General features: G+C 46.0%; 1 long non-coding RNA gene and 1 other non-coding gene across 2 annotated transcripts in view; both read left to right on the top strand.

Annotated features, from left to right (window-relative positions):
* The window catches only part of LOC120591784 (uncharacterized), a 44,148-nt gene extending 24,917 nt beyond the window's left edge, over window positions 1-19,231 (top strand). Inside the window, exons 2-3 of the long non-coding RNA XR_005649997.1 lie at window positions 15,436-15,556; window positions 18,648-19,231. This is a non-coding gene — a long non-coding RNA (uncharacterized LOC120591784). The remainder of the gene's footprint in view (window positions 1-15,435; window positions 15,557-18,647) is intronic.
* LOC120591918 (5S ribosomal RNA) lies at window positions 16,937-17,055 on the top strand. The gene has a single exon (XR_005650022.1). It is a non-coding gene; the product is annotated as a 5S ribosomal RNA (ribosomal RNA).
* Window positions 19,232-20,121: the final 890 nt, after the last annotated feature.

Raw genomic sequence — 20,121 nt, 5'->3', positions numbered from 1 at the left:
CACAGGAGTGGAAAAACACCCAGTATCTGCAGAGGAGGAATAGCAACAAAGCCTAGTTTAAAAGAATTCCAGACTTCCCACCTAGGGCTATCCCTGGTTGGGGGCAGGGGAGAGCTGGAGGCAAACGCTAAACCCTTTGGCTTTGCAGAAGTTATGGCCTTCAGATGGTCACAGGAGGTGATCATCTGGGGGCTGTAGGCTCAGAAAAGTTTCCCACACAGTGCTTTCGTCCATGGTAGGGTTCCACAGCTCCTACAATCAAATGGCAGTGCCCGAGGGCCCCTGGGACCTCGCAAGGTACAGAAATGGTTACCGAAGGTTGCCTGTCCACCCACCTATGTCCTTTGGCTGGGTACCTTATGTCTCTGCCAAACAATCACCTCACATTCCCAGGATCCCCAGCTGCTTTCTCCACTCTTTCCTTGCCCCCTTACCCTTGCTGTTCAGGAGATACATTCTCCTTGCCCATCCCTGTCAAAGTCTGGGGGGCCTTAGGTGTCTAATTATTCTGGAGAGAGAGCTATCCCTAAGTGGTCATTTTGGAATCCTGGGCACAGAGACCAACAGGGTCATGACTTATCCCTTACGTGCCTGTCTGGCTTCTCCTCTGGCCGGTGGGACCTAAAGCAGGACTGTGTGCTAGGGTCTCTGAACCCCACAGTGAGTATCCACTGTGGGGTTTGGAAAATACTTGGAGGAGGGCATGATGCCAACAGGAGCTGGTGGTCACTAGGCAGTGGGGCAAGGCAGGAAGCAGGGTCCCTTGAAATCTCCTAGTTACAGGGGCACTGGCTTAAGCAGAGACTTGAACTGATCCTTGCTCTGCCACTAATTCCATGAATGACCCTGGGCAAATATCTTCCTTATCGAGGCTCTGTCTCTCCACCTATAAAATGGGGTGTTAAATCCATTGATTTCTTAGGGTCCTGCAAATTTCACTACCCCTGGTTCTAAGTCTTCTATCGGCATCCCCAGCTCACCCCACCAAGCTTCCCTGGGGCTCCTGTCTCCAGGAGAATATATCCTAGTTGAATCTCCTGTGGTTCAAGAGAATTTCTCCTGAGGTGGGTCTCAGAAGGGTGGATTATCTCCCTCACCCTATGCCTCTCTTCTTCCCCAGTCACCATTTGGTCCTCAACAGGCAACTTTACCCATTTCTGCCCTCCATAACACCTTTGGAGGCCTAAGCACTGAAAAGACCATGACTCCCAGTGTAGTTCAAAACAAAACACTAAATTGCACAATAAATACAATGAAGTCCACAAATTCTGATTTCTCCCATAATGACATCTTCAATTAAAATTCTATCTATCTATCTATCTATCCATCCATCCATCCTAATTTTTTTTTTTAAAAAGAAATGTTTTAATATCCTAACCTTGCTGGAGTCTTGAATGTGTGCTTCATCTGCCTTGTCCAACCTCTCCAATCTATCTGCTTATTTAAGAAAGGATGCATTCCTCATTCCAGACACTGTCCAACACTTTGGAGCCAGCATCTCTAACCCTACTGCAGTAAGTAATATCACCTTTACTTTACAGGTGAAGAAACAGGCTCAAGAGGTGAAGCATTTGCTCAACATCCCCAGCTAAGAAAGGACAGAACCAAGTCTGACTCTGAGGTCAAGTTTCCTTCACCTATGGGCTAATGCCCTCTCCTCTTAAGAATGATTCTAACCACAGTGTAACTGGAGAAGTCAAACCAGCTAGTAGTATGGCGGGCCTGGCTGTGGCCACAACTTGTTTAGGTGCTCTTGCCCAGATGACAGCGCAGGCTTGTGTGAGCTGGCCCGGCTCACCCTCTTGCTCTCTTTTCCATTTGGCCTCTGTCATCCACTATCCAGTGTTTATAGCCTCTTGATACACATAAGTCTTGTTCACAGCTGTGGAGGTGCAGAATGAAGTCCTGACTGGGTTGTGAAGACTTACTTGTCCCAGTAATCCAGCCTGACACCACACTCTGCCTCTGTGCCAGTCTTAGTTCTCAGGATTTCTCCCCCAGACTGCCCCTCCATATTGGGAAAGCTCACGCATCCTAGAAGTGCCACCTCCATCTCTGACATTTTCCCTGACTTCCCACAATGCTCATTCAGATACAACTCTCAGTTTATCTGCTCTGCGATCACCGTGAGTGGTGCACATGCCTCTCTTTCCCACTAGATGGCAAATTCCCTGAAAGCAAGTCACATCTTATAGACCATTTTTCTCTCAAGTGTAAATGCGCAATTGAGTATTTGTTGAACGAATGAGTTTACATTATATCTACCTACTAAGTGTGCTCTATTCATCTATCTATCCTTCTATATGCACACAGATAACATTTATTAAGTGTATATTATGATCCTGTCCCAGTGCAAGGTATTTCACTTTTGCAAAAGTTAAAAAATATAGAAAAGCTGATTCAGTACTTTTAAGATCCATAGAGACAGAAAGTAGACTAGCAGTTGCTGGGGGTTGGGAGTAGCTGGGTGTGGAGAAATGGGTATGGAGTTTCTTTTAGGTAGTGAAAATGTTCTGGAATTAGATAGTGCTGACGGTTGCACAACTCTGTAAATATACTAAGAGCCATTGAAAAGTGGTGAATTTTATAATATGCATATTATATCTCATTAAAAAAATTAGGCACTTTAATATACAATTCCATTTGTTGGTAATCCTCTCCACTGTGTGTGTATGTGGGCATTAGTATTGTGTATAATTATCACCATTTTATAGAAGGAAAAATTGAGGCTCTGAGAGAGAATGTGATTCAGTGGGTTGTTGTGAGAATTAACGATAAATAGCTAACGTTTATGGGCCTAACCTTATGGTCTATGGAATCTCCATAACAGCTCCATGATTTTCAACCCATTTCGTAGACAAAGAAACTGGCTTTGCTGAAGGTCCCAAGGTAAAAAGAGAACTGACATTCAGATGCAGGCAACCTACTGCCAGCCCGCCCCACAAGTGCCTACCTTCTCAAATTCAAAGGATTGATTGTTTGTGGGGGTATGGAGAGAGCAGAACCTCATCCACTGCCACTGACAATGTAACTTGGCACAATCACTTTGGAAAACTACTCGTCAGTATCTACTACAGCTGAACATCCACATACCTTCTGACCTAGGAATTCCATGGAAATGTGTGCGTACGTGCACCAAAAGACATGTACAAGACTATTCAGAGCAGCACTATTCTAATTAACTCATATGAGGAACAATCAAATGTCTATTAACAGGGGAGTGGATAAATACATTGCAGTACAGTCACACTATGAATATGAACACAGCAATGAGAGTGAACAGTCCACAATCAAATGCAACCACATGGAAGAATTTCACTGACATGTTGAGCAAAAGGGTATACGCCATATGATTTCATTTGTATAAAGCTAATCTATGGTGTTAGGAGTCGGGGTTGTGTTCAGCCTTGGTGACTAAAAGAGATCAAGAAGGGGCTTTCTGGGGTGCTGTTAACATTTTGTTCCTTTATCTGGGTTCGAGTTACTTGAGTGTGTTCACAGTGCATATTCATTGAGCTGGATACTTATGATGTGTGCACTTTTTATGTGTACATTAGACCTAAACTTTTTTTAGAAGAGAAACTGAATTTGCATATGCATACACATACAAAATCAGGAAGGCTCCCTGAATCCTGCCTTGGCTGGTGGGGGTGGGTGGGTGGTGGGGATTCTTGAGAGTCAAGGAGTGAAGATGGAGAGGTGGATGGGAGAGAAAAAGAGGAGTTTTAGCTGTATTTCTAACAGGCAGTAAGTTGGGAAGTCATTTTCTTTGTCTAGGTCTCAGTTTTTGCATCAGCGAAATGGGTGAATAAATCATGAAGGAAAAATTGATAAATATGATCACATTAAAGTAAGGAAGTTGGATTGAATTAGTTGGATTGAATTAATTGTCCTATTAAAAATATGGATCTTAACATATCAGGAATGAAAAAAAACCACTTTCCTTTGCAAGAAGCATATCTTACATTTATAGACTTTCTGCTTCTATATTTTCGTTTAGTGATACTACAAGTAGCAATTCATATTGTTTGTACATTTTAAATTATGAAAATGCCAAGTCAAAAAAAAGCCCTATGTAGACTATCTCTGATCCTAATTGAGAACCACTGATCTTGATGTGAGTTGAGCAGGGTTAAGGAAGAGAGGCAGAGGAGAAAGCACAACAGAGTGGAGCTCAAGTGACTTTCCAGCTATCTGTCCACCTATACATTCATCTATCCATCTATCTGTTCATCTAGTCATTACCTATTCATCCATTCATCCCCTAATAGTCAGTTCGTCCACCTATTTGTTTATTCATCTATCTGTCTATTCATTCATAATCTGTAACCCATACATCCATCTCTTCTTCCATCTATCCATTCATCCATCCATCTCCTATCAGTCAAATCTGCATCCGTCCATCCAGCTTTCCATCTATACATCTATCTAACCTTCCGTCTCTTCATCCATCCCCTCTCCTCCCACAAATACCCACTCATCTGTCCATCCAGCACACATATTAACTGCCTGCTGGTATCAGGCCCTCAGTTGAGCCAGGGGTTGGGGGAACAGGGGATGCTCAGATACTTATAACATTGCTTCTGCCTACCTCCACACAACTCGGCATGGGAGAGTGAGCATGCCCACCACTGACTCAGAGAGGGACATGAATAGTGCTGAGGAATGTGGAAGTTCAGTGGAAGGAGGACTGGCTTGTAGCCTGGGAGTCAGAGAAGTCTCTCTGGAAGAGGGTATGCTTGAGTTGGGCCTCAAAAGACAAAGCAGGGATCAGGCATGTGGGGAGAAGGTGTTCTGGGAGGGAGCAGCGGGGACAAAGGCAGGGCTGGAGAACCAGAGTGGCAAGTCATTCAACTGGCTGGGGCGAGAGCAGGGTGCCATCAGCCCATGTGCTCCAGTGGGCTCTGAGGCATCTATACTAGTGCCACTCAAAGTGTGGCCCGAGAAACACTGGATTCCCTTACCAGTTCATGACAAAAATAAATACATAAATTGAGAGTGTTAGAAACATTTACATCAGTTTAATAGAGTAATCTGGTAACTGTTAGATATAATACAAAAAAACTGGGCTTACAGTTTACTTTTTTAATTTAATTTTTCTAGTAATTTATTTTTATTGTATTTTGCATAATTATATACATATGGCAGATTAAAAATAAAAATAAGTCCATTGCCCATTTATTTTGGGATGTAGGAAGTTTGAGAAGCATTGGTCGCCAACACAGCTTACACTCATACACCCTTTGCCAAAGTGGCTTCATGGTCATAATCTCATTTCCCTGAGAGCAGGGCAGGGCAAGAACTATTGTCTCCATTTTATGGCATAACTGGCCTAGGTTCTCACATATGGTAGGTAGCAGGGCTGAGATTTGAACCCAGGGCTAATACCACATCTGGTAGTCTTCCATGAGCTCCTGCCTTAAGCTAGGCTGAGCTGCGGGGTGGGGTGGGAGGGCCCAGGAGAGGAGGAAAGAAGCAGCTGGAGAAAGAACAGCAGACAGCGTGGAAGCTAGTGTCCAGGGCCTGTCCTAGAGTGTCTGTGGGTTCTAAGGGCACTGAGGAAAGACAAGAAGACTTCCCGAGGAGAGCAGCCTAAGGGTCAGCCTGGGCTTACCCAAATGGTCCTAGAAGAAGCAAGCCAAGCCCGAGGATCCCTGTTTGAAAAGAGGCAGTGGGGCTAGTTTTAGGCCTAGCCCACCTCTATCCTTCTCTATCTTCTTTTCTACTCTCCTCCTTCTGCATCTCCCTCCCGCCATTAGCCAGCTGTGAGCTTCCTGAGGCTAGGGCATTGGCTCATCCATCTGTGTACTCAAAGCCCACCCAAAGTTTAGCCAACAAAACCACTGGTCTCTGCCTGGCCCTTGGCAGGAACCACAGCACTTTCAGACACTCTCTCCTCTGTCCCTCAGGAAGACTAGGTGAATCAGAATTATGTTTATTCCACGTCAGTAATGAGGGAACAGTCTCAGAAAAGATAAAAGATAAATCACTTGCTTGAGGTCACAGAGTAAATAATCTAAGCTTCTAATTCCTGACCCTGTCTGTACATTTTGACTAGTACAGTTAAATAGCAGAAAGGAGAGGGAAGTCATTTTCATAGGGTCCTAGGGTGTCCCACATGGTGGGGTGGGGGTGGGATGGGTGGTATGCAGGGCTAGCTGGGGAGATGAAAACAGTGGTGTGTGGCATGACCAGCAGGATTATCTGTCCAGAAACTTCCCCTTCTCCAGTGCTTGGCTGCTTCCTGGGCAGGCTTAAAATTCCATCCCAGGCCAAGAAGAGGCAGGAATGACATGGTGGGGCAATAGGCCTTTCCCCTACTCTGTTGGTAGACAGGGAACATGGGATTGTATTTTTGGAGGACCATTGGAAAATCTATCATACCAAAATTGTTGAGACTCTTTGACATATCAAGTTCAATTGCAGGAATTTTTCCTATAAAATATTTACATTAAATGTGCAAAGATATATAAAGATGTTCTTTGTAGCACTGTTTATAATACTGAGAAACAGAAGAATGGTTGAATAAATTTTGATAAATCCTTACAGTGGAATACTATGTAGCTGTTAACAACCTCATGTGTAGATAAGGATAATAGTATCCACTTCTCAGTTTTATGAAAATTAAGTGAATTAATACCCGACCAAACCAGACATTGGTGGTCTTATGAAGGAACGGGTAACAGAAACATCCACTTTGTTAATTTTTATCAATTTAAAGTTGTATAATACCTGCATACTGCTTTTGAAACCAGGGGGGAAAAACCTCCAAAAAAGTAAAAAAATAAGACGAGATAGTGGCGTAGATGATGGCATGGGAACCTCCTCCTGTCTTTCTGGGGAACCTAAAGTCCAGAGATCAAAGTTGTCCAAATACCACAAAAGCCTCCCTGTTTGGCTGACCAGACAGACACTAGGGGAAGGTGGATGTATAGTCTCCCACCCCGGCTTGTCTGACACTCATTCTCATTCTGCAGGCCCAAGGACCCCACGGGGGTGCTTTCTCTTTAGGGCAAAAGGCTCAGGAGGCTGTCTCAGTAGGCACTCATTCATCCTCTCTGAGCCTCAGCTGCTCTCTTTGTAACATGGGCAGAAGCTGCCCAGCCTCTTGGTATGTCGTGCTTCCAATGTGATGCCGTGCAAGGGTTGAGGGTCAGGCTGAAGTTGGTGTTTCATTAAGAAGAGCCGTTATGCAAAAATCTGTCAGTCTGTAAAAACGTCAATGGCCACCATTTACCAGTGGACAATTTTTACTCAGAACACTCTGACATCAAGTGCATGATGTCTTTTCCAATACCATTCTCCAATTCTCCGACGCCAGCTGGGTGTCCTCCAATTCAATTCAGTTTTGATACTAACTACCTGGAGTTAGCATCAAGATCCCACAAGTTAAGGACTCAGTTCCACAAGACTGCCTCCACTTCAGACTCCAATCACAAGTCCAGGTTGTCATCTGCTTCTGACCCACTGGATCCCTCAAACCCTGCCTCAGGTTTGATAATCTTCTAGGAAGGCTCACAGAACTTGGGAAAGCACTTTACTTACATTTACCACTTTATCGTAAAAGATGTAACTCAGAAAAGCCCAATGGAAATGATGCATAGAGCAAGTATGGGGGTGAATGGAGTTTCCATGCCCTCTCCAGGTATATCACACTCCCAGCATCTCAATGTGCTCACCAACACAGAAGCTGTCCAAACTCCTTTTTTTCGGGGTTTTTATGGAGTTTTCATTACGTGTGCATGATTTGTTAAATCATTGGTCATTGAGATTGAACTTACTCTCCAGCCCATGGATCCACCTCAGAGGTGGGAGGTGGGGCTGAAAGTTTCAACTCTCTAACAGCCTTGATCCTCCTCATGACCAGAACCCACCCTAAAACTATTAGGAGCACCCCACCACCAGTCATCTCATTAACATAAAAAGACACTCTTATCACATTGGAGATTCCAAGGGTTTACGGAGCTGTGTGCCAGGAACTGGGAATAAAGATTCTGTGTGTGTGTGTGTGTGTGTGTGTGTGTGTGTTTTCCCCCATTGTACCACAACCAGGCATCCCAGTGGGCTTCCAGGACCAATATGTTGACTGTCGTGTCTGATTAACCACAGAACCACCTGTCACATAGGACTGATGGTCTCTACTTTGCAGCACACACTTGGCTCAGAGAGTTGTTTGTTTATTTCTACCACACAGTAAAGATATGGTAGAGAGAGTAGGACAGTCATTCCAGGTCATTCAGTTTATGAGTAGTGTAGCCTGGATTTAAACCCAGCTGGGTCTGATGGCAGAGCCCAAGTGTGTCCTTCCACTGGGCGGCTTGGAGGAACTGAAAGCTGATCTGCCCCTTAAGCCTCCTCACCCAAATATCACATGTCAGGTGAACCCACCCAAGACTGAGCTAAAGAGCAGGGTGGAGAAGGCAGCTGGCACAGAATAGGCACTTTGTGATACATGTTGAGTCAACGAAGGACTGGCAAGACTATCTCCCTACACTCCCCAAGACAGAATGTGAGAATTAGGACCTCATTGATGGCTCGGAACTCATATCCACGACCTGGGAAGTTCGGCTTGTCCGGACTGGAACAAGTGGTGGAAGTCAGCAAGGGCAACAGGCCTCTTGTTATTCAGAGGGGAAACTGGGGCTGTTTGGATAAGGGGCTTGCCTCAGACCACCCAGCATGTCATGTCAGTGATCAAGCCAGGTCCCCTACCTCCCAGCTCTGGGCCCTCCATGCTATACCTCTAGAGTCCTACAAGAGAAAGCCAAAAGAGTGGAGCAGGTCCCACTGTGTTATCTACACATTCTACAGATGAGGGAATGAAGGGCTATAGAGCAGGTGTGCCCAGAAGCACAGCCTCCTTCTTTGTGCCTAGATGCCATTCCTGGACATCTCCATGCATGTGGGTGGGGTCTGTGCCTGGTTATTCATTCAGTCCCAGGAGAGTAGAATGGAGGGTGCCTTGTGGGGGCAGAGGGTAGAATGATAGTCAAGACTGGGGGACCCCCTGGCCCCCGTAAACCCCTGTCTGCCCGGGGAGCATTGGAGTCAGACAATGCCCCTGCTGTCCAGGGCTCCCTAGACAGGGCACAGAGTCATGAGAGGCAAACCATGGACTGTGGTGCTCAATCCTGTCCCTGCTGTGTGAGCTTGGGCTCCTCTCTTAGTGTAACCTCTATACAAGGAGGGGTTGCTGTCATGGGCTTTGAGTATTGATTTTCTCCTGTTTAAAATGGGTAGTCACGCCATGTTACATTTACCTTACGAAGTTGTTGTGAGGATTAAATAAAATGTGAGAGCCAGTGGGAGGCACGTGACAAGCGTGGGTTTCTTTCTTTCTTCCCTTTCTCCCTCTCCTACCCTTTACTCTTTCTTTTTTCCTTCCTTCCTAGCCAACACCCCTGAGTATGGCATTAGAAAAAGAACAGGGGCTGTAGGTCACAGACAATGAAGAAACAATCTCTACCAGAGGACTCGGGGATGGACAAAGGCTTTTCAAATCAGCTGTGGGTGGGTGACGGTCAACTCTGCCCTGCCCAGAATCCCCAAGCCTCTCCCCTGTTGGGTAGCTCTGGGAGTCATACCAGTTCTTGTCCCATACTGGCCCCATCAGGGCATCAGGTTCCGGGACTGACATGGAAAAGGGGCCCCGGGGAGGCATATTTCTCATTCAGAATCATAGACCTGACTGTAGCTTGCCCACCCGCCCACTAGTTAGCATGCCCTGTATCTCAAGGCCAGTGAGAGAGATGCATCTCCTTTTTATCAGTGCCAGGCCCTGCCTTGGGAATGTTCTGTTCCTTCCTGCCATGTTGGAGGCCCCTTACACAAGGTCAGTTTGCCCCACCTCAAAGAGGAAAGCAAATGTGAGCTATCTTGCCCCTTGAAGCTCAGGAGCTGGAAAGGCAGGTGGAGAGGTGCAGTAGGTAAGCACAGGTCATGTGGACACCCATGGGCACCCAGGGGTACACCCTTCTTGTGTGCTGCTCCATGAATGTAGAACACGTGGTCACCCACAGCTGCTGCCTGACAGTTCAAGGAAGCCTACTTACACACAGGTATACATGAGCACAGTGAATCCTGGAAGAGACAGGGTCACCTGGGGGGCGAGTCGGAGGCAGTAGTGGGAGCAGAAACCAGGGGTTTAAAATCAAGTTGCCTGGATTTGAATCATAGCCCTGCCATTTCCAGGCTATGTGACCTTGTCCCTGTGCCTTAATCTCTCTGGGCCTCTGTTTCCTCACCTGTAAAGTGGAGAGAATATCCTTTCCTTCTCAGGTTATAGGAAGAAAGAAACTGTAATATAAAAGCTCTGCACAATGCCTGACACACAGTAGGTGCACAGCAAATTTCACTTCTTTCCTCCCCCTTCCCAGCTACCCTGAGCCCAAGGGAGCCCCCTCTTTCCTCTCTCCTCTGCCTCATATTTGAGCCAAACCCCTTCTTTGATCCTGACCAAGGTGTGAGAGTTGGGCTGGCAAGGGCCTCTCCTGGCCTGCCTGACAGCTCCAACACAGGTCTGAACCACATTACCCACCACAGGACCAACAGCAGGGTCAAAGGCAGCCTCAGAGGGAGGCCCCAAGGAGGGCATCAGCCTGAAGGGAGTGTGAGCATCTGGGCTGGTGTGGTCCCTGGGAACCTCAACTTCCCTCCCATTCTGTAGTTTGTCAAAGCTCCTTATGCCCTCCACCTCAGTTTACAAATGCCACCTCCACCAATGCCGCCCACATATAAGCCAGATGACTTCATTCACAGCATTCCAAGACCCCAGGTGGGTCCCTGACCCCTACTCTCAACAGCTCTCTCATCTGGGCCCAAAGCACGATTCCAAACTGAGCCCTGGCCTAGGGTAGATTGTGTCCTTAGCGGGCACGAAGGGGAAATACAGTCAGAATGCTCATCCTCTGAGGAGACGGACCTCCTGGTTGCCATAGCTCTGAGTTCTACCACCTCCAGAAGTTGCCCCTGCCCTGAGGCTGAGGAGCTGAGCCTCCCTGGGGTGGCCCTGAGCTCACTGCTCACTTCCCAGCTTGAGGTTCCCAAGCCCCTATTCTGAGCCTTCAGCTAGATCTGGGACCTGGGCAGGAGATGGGACAGGCAAGATGCTGAGAGTAAGAGGAAAACTTGGGCAAGATGGAGGCCTGGATAGATCCTGGCCCCCCCTACCACCTAAATGAGCTGACCCTGTAGCATCAGCTCCCTGGTGAAGAACCAGAGGGGCCTTGTTTGGAGTGGGCTACCCTGTCCTCCAAAGCATGTTGGTGTCCCATTTTATTCCCACACCTGTGGCCCAGGGATAAGCCTCACCATGTCACAGAGAGAGAGCCAGGCCCAGAGAAAGGACATAATGTGCCCAAGGTCACACAGTCAGACACAGACAACAAACTAAAGCTCCTAAGCCCAGCCCAGGCCTGACCATGGCCTCCTTGCCCACCAGGGTGGCCTCAGGAGACACATGTGGGGGTGGGGTACCTGGGAGCCAGAAGGAAGCCATGGCCTTCCTGAGCCAGACCAGTGGGATGCCCTTAGCCACTTCTCTAGCCCCTACTGTTGGCTGAAGTCTGGTTGCTATGAATCTACATGGCTTCCCTGTCCCACCATGATCAGAGGGCCTACCTGGAACCAGCTTCTCTATTGGTTCTTTTCAATACATTTGCCAGCCTACCGCCCCCTCCACCCCTCCACCAACCTCCTGCTTCCCTGGGCCCACACCCAACTTCACAGAGAGCCCCTTAGACCATGATTCAACCCCAGCCCAGCCAGAGGGACCCAGGAGGCAGCAGGAACCTGTGTGTACCTCACCCTCTGCTCCTGGAAGGTCGGACAGGAAGAAATCTTGTATGCTTGATCCTGAGCCCTTTCTGAGGTAGGAGTTTGCTTCTCAACCCTTGATAGCAGAGCCTGAGTGAGGGGGGCGGGTCCACAAGAGTATTAACCCCTTCGGCCCAGTAGAGTCATAAAAGTGCCCCTCCCCATTTAACAGGTGGAAGGGAGACTGAGGTCCCGCAGAGGGGAAGCTCCGACTCCCCTTAGGCTAGGCACCTGCATCCACCTGATCCTTTCCACGCCCCTCACCTGGATTCCGCGGGATCTTCCGGTGGGGTGGGTCCCAGCCAGGGCCACAAGGTCCCCAGACAGCGTCCCCGTGGGATGCTTCGGGGTAGCGGAAGCTCTCGGCGTCTACTTGGCGCAGGCGGCAGAGGGCTCTGTGCTCTGCGCTGCACCGCTGGCCTGGCTTTTAGCAGCGGGTGTGGACTGCGGACACTGCCCGCCCCGCCCGCCCCGCCACCCGCCCTCGGCTCAGGGTGTCCTTTGCCCCTTGATCCGGTACCTCCTTCTCTCCATAGCACGTGGGCAGCAGCCGCTCACCCGGCTTGTGGCCCGTGAGGCAGCCATGGCCCAGGGCATGGGCCCAGGCGCCTGCCAATCCCTTTCTGGGACCCACGCTCCTGCCTGCTCACCTTTAACCCCCTCCTCCTCTCCCCAGGGGCTTGGCGCCCGGCACCCAAGACGCCGGCTGGGTTCGAGAAGGGAGGAGCCATAGGTATGGGGCTGGGCCCAAGCGGTAGCGGACAGGCACAGAGCGGAGCTGCCTCAATTACCTCCCTAACACCAGCCCCTCTTCGAATTTCATTCTAGTCCCCAAATTCCCTCTCTCTCTTGAATTTCTAGCCGGCTCACTGAACCCCATTCATTTCCTAGGCACCAGCTCTGTATTCCCTTCTAAGCCTTCTGCCTCCTTGTAATCCCCCTCCCTGATTTTCCATTCCCTGAGCGCGGCCTTCCCCTTGCTCACACCCACTGTCCTTACTGAGCCCTCTGTTTCTACAGATCTCTACCCTCCCTGAACTCCCATTCCCTCTTGGAAACCCTCTTTTCTCCGCCCCTAGTCCTTCTCTTCGCTTCAGCTTCCTTCCTCTCCCTGAAGCATTTTCCTGCCCTGCACTCCTTACCTTAAGCCTCTGTCCGCCTCCCTGAACCCCCACCACTTTCCTGACCTTCCCTCCCTCACCCTCTCCTGTCTCTTGGAACCCACTGACCTCTTCTCCTGCCATCCTGGTTCTGGGTCCTCACATCCATCAGGTAGCAGCCCAGAGAGAGGAAGGAGTAAGACTTCCTAGAGTCCAGCAAGGACACGTGCAAGTCTTCAGAGGCCTTGCTGAGTGAGCTCCACCTGAGAAGGGGGGATTCAGAGCCTTGGCTCACCTGCCAGTTCCAAGGGATGTCATGGGGCAGAGGGAGAAGGGCTCAGGCAGAACAAGGCCAGGAGTGGGCAGTCTGGGGTGAATAGAAGGAAGGACAGGTTGATGTTTGATGTTCCAGATGATGAACCGGTTCCTACTGGTACCATGAATTTCCTTCCTTCTTTTTGGAGCTGGAAGAGGGCAGTGGATTTTGAGGGAACCCTGCCAAGGATGACACTGGAGTCCCCTGATGAGGGCAGAAAGTAGAATGCAGGGGCCTGTGACATGAAAGTGTTGGAGGATTGGGCTGGACTCAGAGAGGCCCTGCGTTATTCAGAAACCTGCTCATCCCCCAGCCTAAATTCACACTGCCCTGGGGAGAAGATGAGGACACCCCCTGTTCTTTCCAAACCTCTCATACTCAGTTAGCATTCCTGGTAGGTCAGCTTGGACTTTCTCTTTTCACTCTGCCCTCTCCTCCATGAGCTTCCTTTCACATGGTCTCTTGCTATTGGGCCTCAGTCCTGCTAACTTGGACACCTATTCACAGTCAGAGCCAGGACCCAGAGAATGAAATCATGCAGTGTGTGTGTGTGTGTGTGTGTGTGTGTGTGTGTGTGTAAGGGGAGTAGGGTTTGAGCTAGGGCAGGGGGCAACCCTGGGATATAGCCCTGGTCCTGTCACTAACTGACTCTGCAACTGGGCAAAGTATTAACTCCCATGGGCCTCAGTTTCCCTATGCATAGGGTTGTCAGATTTAGCAAATAAAAATCTAGAATGCCCAGATAAATTTGAATTTCAGATAAACAATTAATATTTTAAAGTATATATCATGTAATATTTGGGACATAACTATACTAAAAGATTACTCGCAATGTCATCTAAAATTCAAATTTTACTCAGCATCCTGGATTGACTCTACTCATATGCAAAAAAGGAGAGGCAGAGAAGTTTGGATAAGATGTTCTCTCTCCAGAGCCCCTCTTACCTCCAGCTACACCCTGTGAAAAACCTCAGGCTGACCAGGAAGTGGTCTGGAGGTATTTGCATCCCTTGCAGAATAAGGTGAAGATGGGAAAAAGTGTGAAGGGGATGGCTATGGTCATAGGACCTTCGCATCAGAGAAACGCAGAGAGAAGTTCTTTGAAGCAATCCAGTTCTGGAAAGCCTCATACAGGAGTTTTGTGATTACTCTGATGCTGATAAAAAAGAGAGGTGGATTAGACAGCCTCTGGGAGATGGATCTGCCTTCCTTAATGGCAGCTGAGGAGGCACGAGGGTCCCCTCATTTGAGGAAATCTCTGGAAGATCAATAGAAAGTATCTACCCCTTCATAAGAAGATTCTCTAGAGTGAGGGCAAGGTCTCATTTCAACTCAACAAATCTCTACTCCTTTATGTAGATTAATTAATCAAATCCCTTTGATGACCAGATTGTGGGGGGGCGGTTCTCCCCATTTTACAGATGAAGAAACAGAGGCACAGAGAAGTTGGGTAATTTTTCTGAGGTTCATACAGGTAGGCGGCAGAGCTGGAATTTGAGCCCAGGTGTCCTGGCCCTGCACCTGCTGTGTAATAGATCCTGTATTAGGGACTAGGACTGGAAAGATGATATAAATGTTGTTCTTGCTTTCAGGGGACCTCTAGTCTAACAGCAGGGGACAGGTGAGTCTTTAATAACTCTAGTACAAGCCAGGCTGGGATCAGGGCTGTGACAGAGTGTGCTGGGAAGGAAGGACTGATTCTGCTTGTGGAGAAGGAGGTTGTGCTAGGCCAAGAAGAATGGGTAAGTTCTTCAACAGTTTCAGGACAAGGCATTGGGAGGAAGGGCTTTCTAGGTAGAGGGACATCTTAGGGAAAAGCAGAAGAGGTGTGGAAATGCAGCAGAAAGCTGGAGAGTTGACTAATCAGGCATCTGGCTTGACTGCAGGGGATCCTATAGGCTAAGTATCAGATCAGGGAAAAGAAAAAAGGGAGAGAATCAGGTAGGAGCACAGGCATCAGACAAAGAAATGTAGACCCCATCTGGCGGAGGACAGGGTGAGAGAGTGTTAGGCCAAGGTGGGAACAGCAAGGGAGAAGTACTGCAGGGGAGAGCCCAGGGCCTCATGGGGTGGTGCCTTAGCCCGGGAGTGGCCCAACTGCCTGAGCTGAGTGAGGACTGTGAGACACACTGGGGAGGTGGATGGAGGACTTGTGGAGTGAAGGGACCTATTGTCACTGTGATTTCTTTGTGTGCTTTTCCAAAGGGCTTGGGTTTCCTTCAACTCTGGATCTAGCCCCAGTACAAGACCTTAAACAAGAAAACATGCTTGTAAATGTCAGCGGAATTGCGTGAAGAGGATTTGGAAACAGAGAGAAGGTTTAGGGGTAAGAAAAGTGGAGGCTTCAGGAGGTTTTTCTGGTTTGAACCTCAGCACCTAGCAAGTTGCTGACCCCTAAACCAAATAAGGGAGTACAGGGGAAACTAAAGGTGGGCAGAGTTGGGAGATACCGCATTGAAGTGGCACTACTGGGTGACATCCAGCGGGCTGTTGTCCTCAGGATGGCAGGTAAGGTCCGAGCCTCTAATGAGGCAAATGACAGAGCTCTGAGGCAGCTGAGGATGTCCAGCTGCTTGTTTCTTCAGCCAGGGTTGATGCCTCCTGTGTGCCTAGCTCCATGCTGGGGTGAACATGATCATAATGTGGTAGAAGGCTGTCCCTCAACAGAAAGGCAAGATGGCTGAAGTCAGAGCCTTCACTTTCTATGAATTCCAAAAATAGCTACAAATAACATATTGTTTAGATGCATGTGCCTACATAATAAAACCATCTTAACAAACAAGGGAACTACACGTGAAAATGAAAAAGATGAAATGAAAAATAAAAAAAAGACTGACCATATAAAGTGCTGGTAAGGATATGGAGCAACTGAACTCATACACTGCGATGGGAATGTTAAAACAATTTGGAAAACTGGCAGTTTATTAAAATGTTAAACATGCAGGTGTTGTCTGACCTAGCCATTTCACTCCTAGGTGTTTAGTCAAGAGAAATGAAACGATATATCCATACAAAGACTTGCACACAAATGCTCATAGTAGCTTTATTTGTAAAAGCCTAAAACTGGAAACAACCAAAGTGTCCATCGACAGATGAAGGGATAAAACAAGTAGTGATATTTGGCGAGGAACAATGAAAAGGAACAACCTGTTCATAAATGCAACAGCATGGATGAATATCAAAATAATTATTTTGGGTGCTCATTAAATATTAATAAGTCCACAAATAAATGAAATAAAAGCAGGCCATATATGACCAAAGATGAGAATGTATTTAAAAAATAACAACAAGAATTAGGATTAATCTACATCTGTGTACCTGAGGTCTAGATTTTAAAATGGGGGTGTCTTTGCGTGCTGGGAAAACTGGATGGCAATATGAAAAAGGTGAATCCCTACTACATACCATATACAAAAATCACCTCAAAAATAGATCGATAATCTAAATGGAAGAGCTAAAACTATAAAAACTCTTAAGAGAAAACATAAAGATAAATCTTCATGATCTTGAGTTGGGAAATGAGTTCTTAGATGTGATGTTACAGCACAAGCAACAAAATAAAAATAGATAAATCGGACTTCATCAAAATAAAAACTTTTGTACTTCAAAGGACACCATCACAAAAAAAAACCCCTACAGAATGAGATAAAATTACAAGTCAGACATCTGATAAAAGACTAGATCCCAGAATATATAAAGAACTCTTGTCCACGGCCATGCTACCCTGAACAAGTCCGATCCCATCTGATCTCGGAAGCTAAGCAGGGTCGGGCCTGGTTAGTACTTGGATGGGAGACCACCTAGGAAGACCGGGTGCTGTAGGCATAAAAAATAAATTAAAAAAAATAAGGGATTGTAAGCTGACAAGATCCTTGCAATCTGTGAGGTCAACCAAGGATTGCCTTGCCTAAAACATAAAAAAAAAAAAAGAACTCTTAGCAACTCAACAATTAAAAGACAAATACCTAATTGAAAAATGAGCAAATTATCTGAATATACATTTCTCTAAAGAAGATATAAAAATGACTGATAGCAGATGCAAAGATGCTCAACATCATTAGTCATTACAGAAGTTCAAATCAAAATTATGAGATATGAGGTCACACCCACTAGAGTACACCCACTAGTGTAGTGATAATAAAAAGACAGACCATAACTAGTGGTGGTGAAGAAATAGGAATTCTCATACATTGCAAGATGGTGCAGCTACTTTGGAAAATAGCTGGGCCTTTCCTTAAAAAAGATTAAACATAAAATTATCAAATATCCACTGTTAGGTATATAACCAAGAGAAAAAAACATATGTCACACAAAAGTTGTATGTGAATGTTCATAGCGACATTATTTATAATAGTCAAACAATGGAAACAACCCCAATGTTCATCAACCTATGAATGAATAAACAAATTGTGGTCTATATATATATGATGGAGTATTATTCAGCCTTAAAAAGGAAGGAAATTCTGACACATGCTACGACATGGATGAAGCTTGAGGACATTCAGCTAAGTGAACTAAGCCAGTCACAAAAGGACAAATACTGTATAATTCCACTTATGTGAGGTACCTAGAGTAGTTAAATTCATAGAGACAGAAAGCAGAATGGTAGGTGCCAGGGGCTGGGAGAGAGGAGAATAAGGAGTTATTGTTTAATAGGTACAGAGTTTCAGTTTGGGAAGATAAAAAGAGTTCTGGAGATGGATGGTTGTGATGGTTGCACAACAATGAGAATGTGCTTGATGTCACAGAACTGTACGCTTGAAAAATGGTAAATTTTATGTTATGTATATATTTTACTGCCAAAAAATCAAAAGAGATCAAATACTAATAAATGTTACAACATGAATGAATTTTGAAAATATTATGTTAAATGACAGAAGCCAGTCACAAAAGGCCACATATTATAGGATTCCATTGGTATGAAATGCCCAGAATAGGCAAATCTGTAGAGATAGAAAGTAGGTTAGTGGTTGCCTAGGGCTGGAGGTGGGGGTGGGGGTGGAATTAGGGGAAATGGAGAGTGACTGCTAATGGGTGCAGAGTTTCTTTTTGGGTGATCAAAAAATGTTCTAAAATTGATTGTGTCAATGGTTGCTCTGAATATACCACAAACCATTGCATGCTTGTACAATTTATTATTTATTTTTTATTTTTTATAGTCAAAAGGAAAGTTTATTAGAAAAGGGGTAACACTCCACAGGCAGAGCGTGGTCTCCTCTCAGAGACAGAGAGTGAGAGGGACAATGAGAGACAGAGAGAAACAGAGTAAAGGCACCGAGAAGGACCTCGACAACAGAGAGAGACAAGGACAGCGACAGAGACAGAGTAAAGGCCTTGAGAGGGACGCTTGTACAATTTAAATTGTTGAATTGTATGGCATGTGAATTATATCTTAATAAAGTTTTTTTTTTTTTAAGGGATTGGGGATCAGATCCTTGGAGAAAAGTGAATTTAAAGACTGAAGCAGGGAGAAGAACCATGGAGGCGAAGCGTTCCCTTTGCACAGTTATCTCCTGGAAGTTCCTGGAAGATAGTACGTTCTCTGTGAGTTATAAACCAAGGGAATGTTTCCAGAAAGATAAACTCATTGCAGCTGCTGTTTTTGGAGCACTGACTAAGTGCCAGTCATCATTCTAGATGCTTATATAAAGTCATCTAATCCTTCAGCTTCTCGTTTTACAGATGATATAATTAAAGGATTTGCTCTTGGTCACATAGGAAGTGGCAGAGCTCAGAATGGGGCCCAGGTCTGTCTGACTTTAAAGCTAAGGTCTAAAAATAGACCCTAAAAAATTCTTAATTTTATATAAAAGTTTTCAGACTTACCAAAACTATAAAGAATAATACAGTGTACACCTGTGTCCCTCCACTCAGCTTAAGAAATCAAACTCTCAATGCCATCGAAGTCCCCTCTGTCTCTTCTGTGATTCCATCCCTTTTCTGCCAGACAGCTACGCTCCTGAATTTGGTACTTTCAGATCCCATACTTTTACTTTGTATGTATCCCCAAACAATATGGAGTATAGTTTTGCATGTCTCTAAACTTCATATAAACAATATTTTACTGAATGTGCTCTTCTGAGGCTGTCTTTTTTCACACAGCATTGTTTGTGAGATTTACTCAAGTTGACATGTGTAGCCGTTCTCTGCTCATTTCCATTATTACATACAAGTCGAGCTGCTATAAACATTCCTGTTCTTGCCTCTTAGTCTAAGAGAGCCAAAATTCCTAGGAGTTTGTATTGGTTTCCTATGGCTGCTATAACAAATTATTACAACACTAGTGGCTTAAAACAACACAAGTTTATTATCTTACAGCTCTAGAGGTCAGAAGTTCGAATGAGTTTCACTGGGCTGAAATTGAGGTGTTGGCAGAGGCATGCTCTCTCTGGAGTCTCTAGGGGAGAATTCATTTCCTTGCCTTTTCCAGATTCTAGAGGTTGCCTACATTCCTTGGGCTGTGGCCCCTTCCTACATCTTCAAAGCAAGCAAATAGTGTCTTCAAAGTTTCTCTGTCTCTGACCCTCTGCTTCTGCTGTCACATCTCCTCTGATTCTGACTCTCCTGACTCTCTCTTATAAGGATACTTGTGATTACATTGGATTGATAATCTATCTCTCCATCTCAAGAACCTTGACTTAATGCAACATTTCTTTTGCCATGGAAGGTAACATATTCACAGCTTCCAGGATTAGGATGTGAATATCTTTGGGGGCCATTATTCTGTCTACCAAAGAGGGAACAATTGGGTAGTGTGCCTGAGCATCTTTGAATTACGAGTTTGTCAAACTATTCTCCAAAGTAAATTGATTCCCTCTCTACTAGCAGTGCATAAGCATTCCTGTCACTCATATTTTCACCAACACTTCCTATTACTCAACTTTTTAGTTT

This window comes from Pteropus medius, unplaced genomic scaffold (genome assembly GCF_902729225.1).
Source record: "Pteropus medius unplaced genomic scaffold, Ma_sr-lr_union100, whole genome shotgun sequence".
Taxonomy (NCBI): Eukaryota; Metazoa; Chordata; class Mammalia; order Chiroptera; family Pteropodidae; genus Pteropus; species Pteropus medius.
The sequence above is the reverse complement of the archived record's forward strand: the minus strand, read 5'-3'. Positions and strand labels throughout refer to the sequence as shown.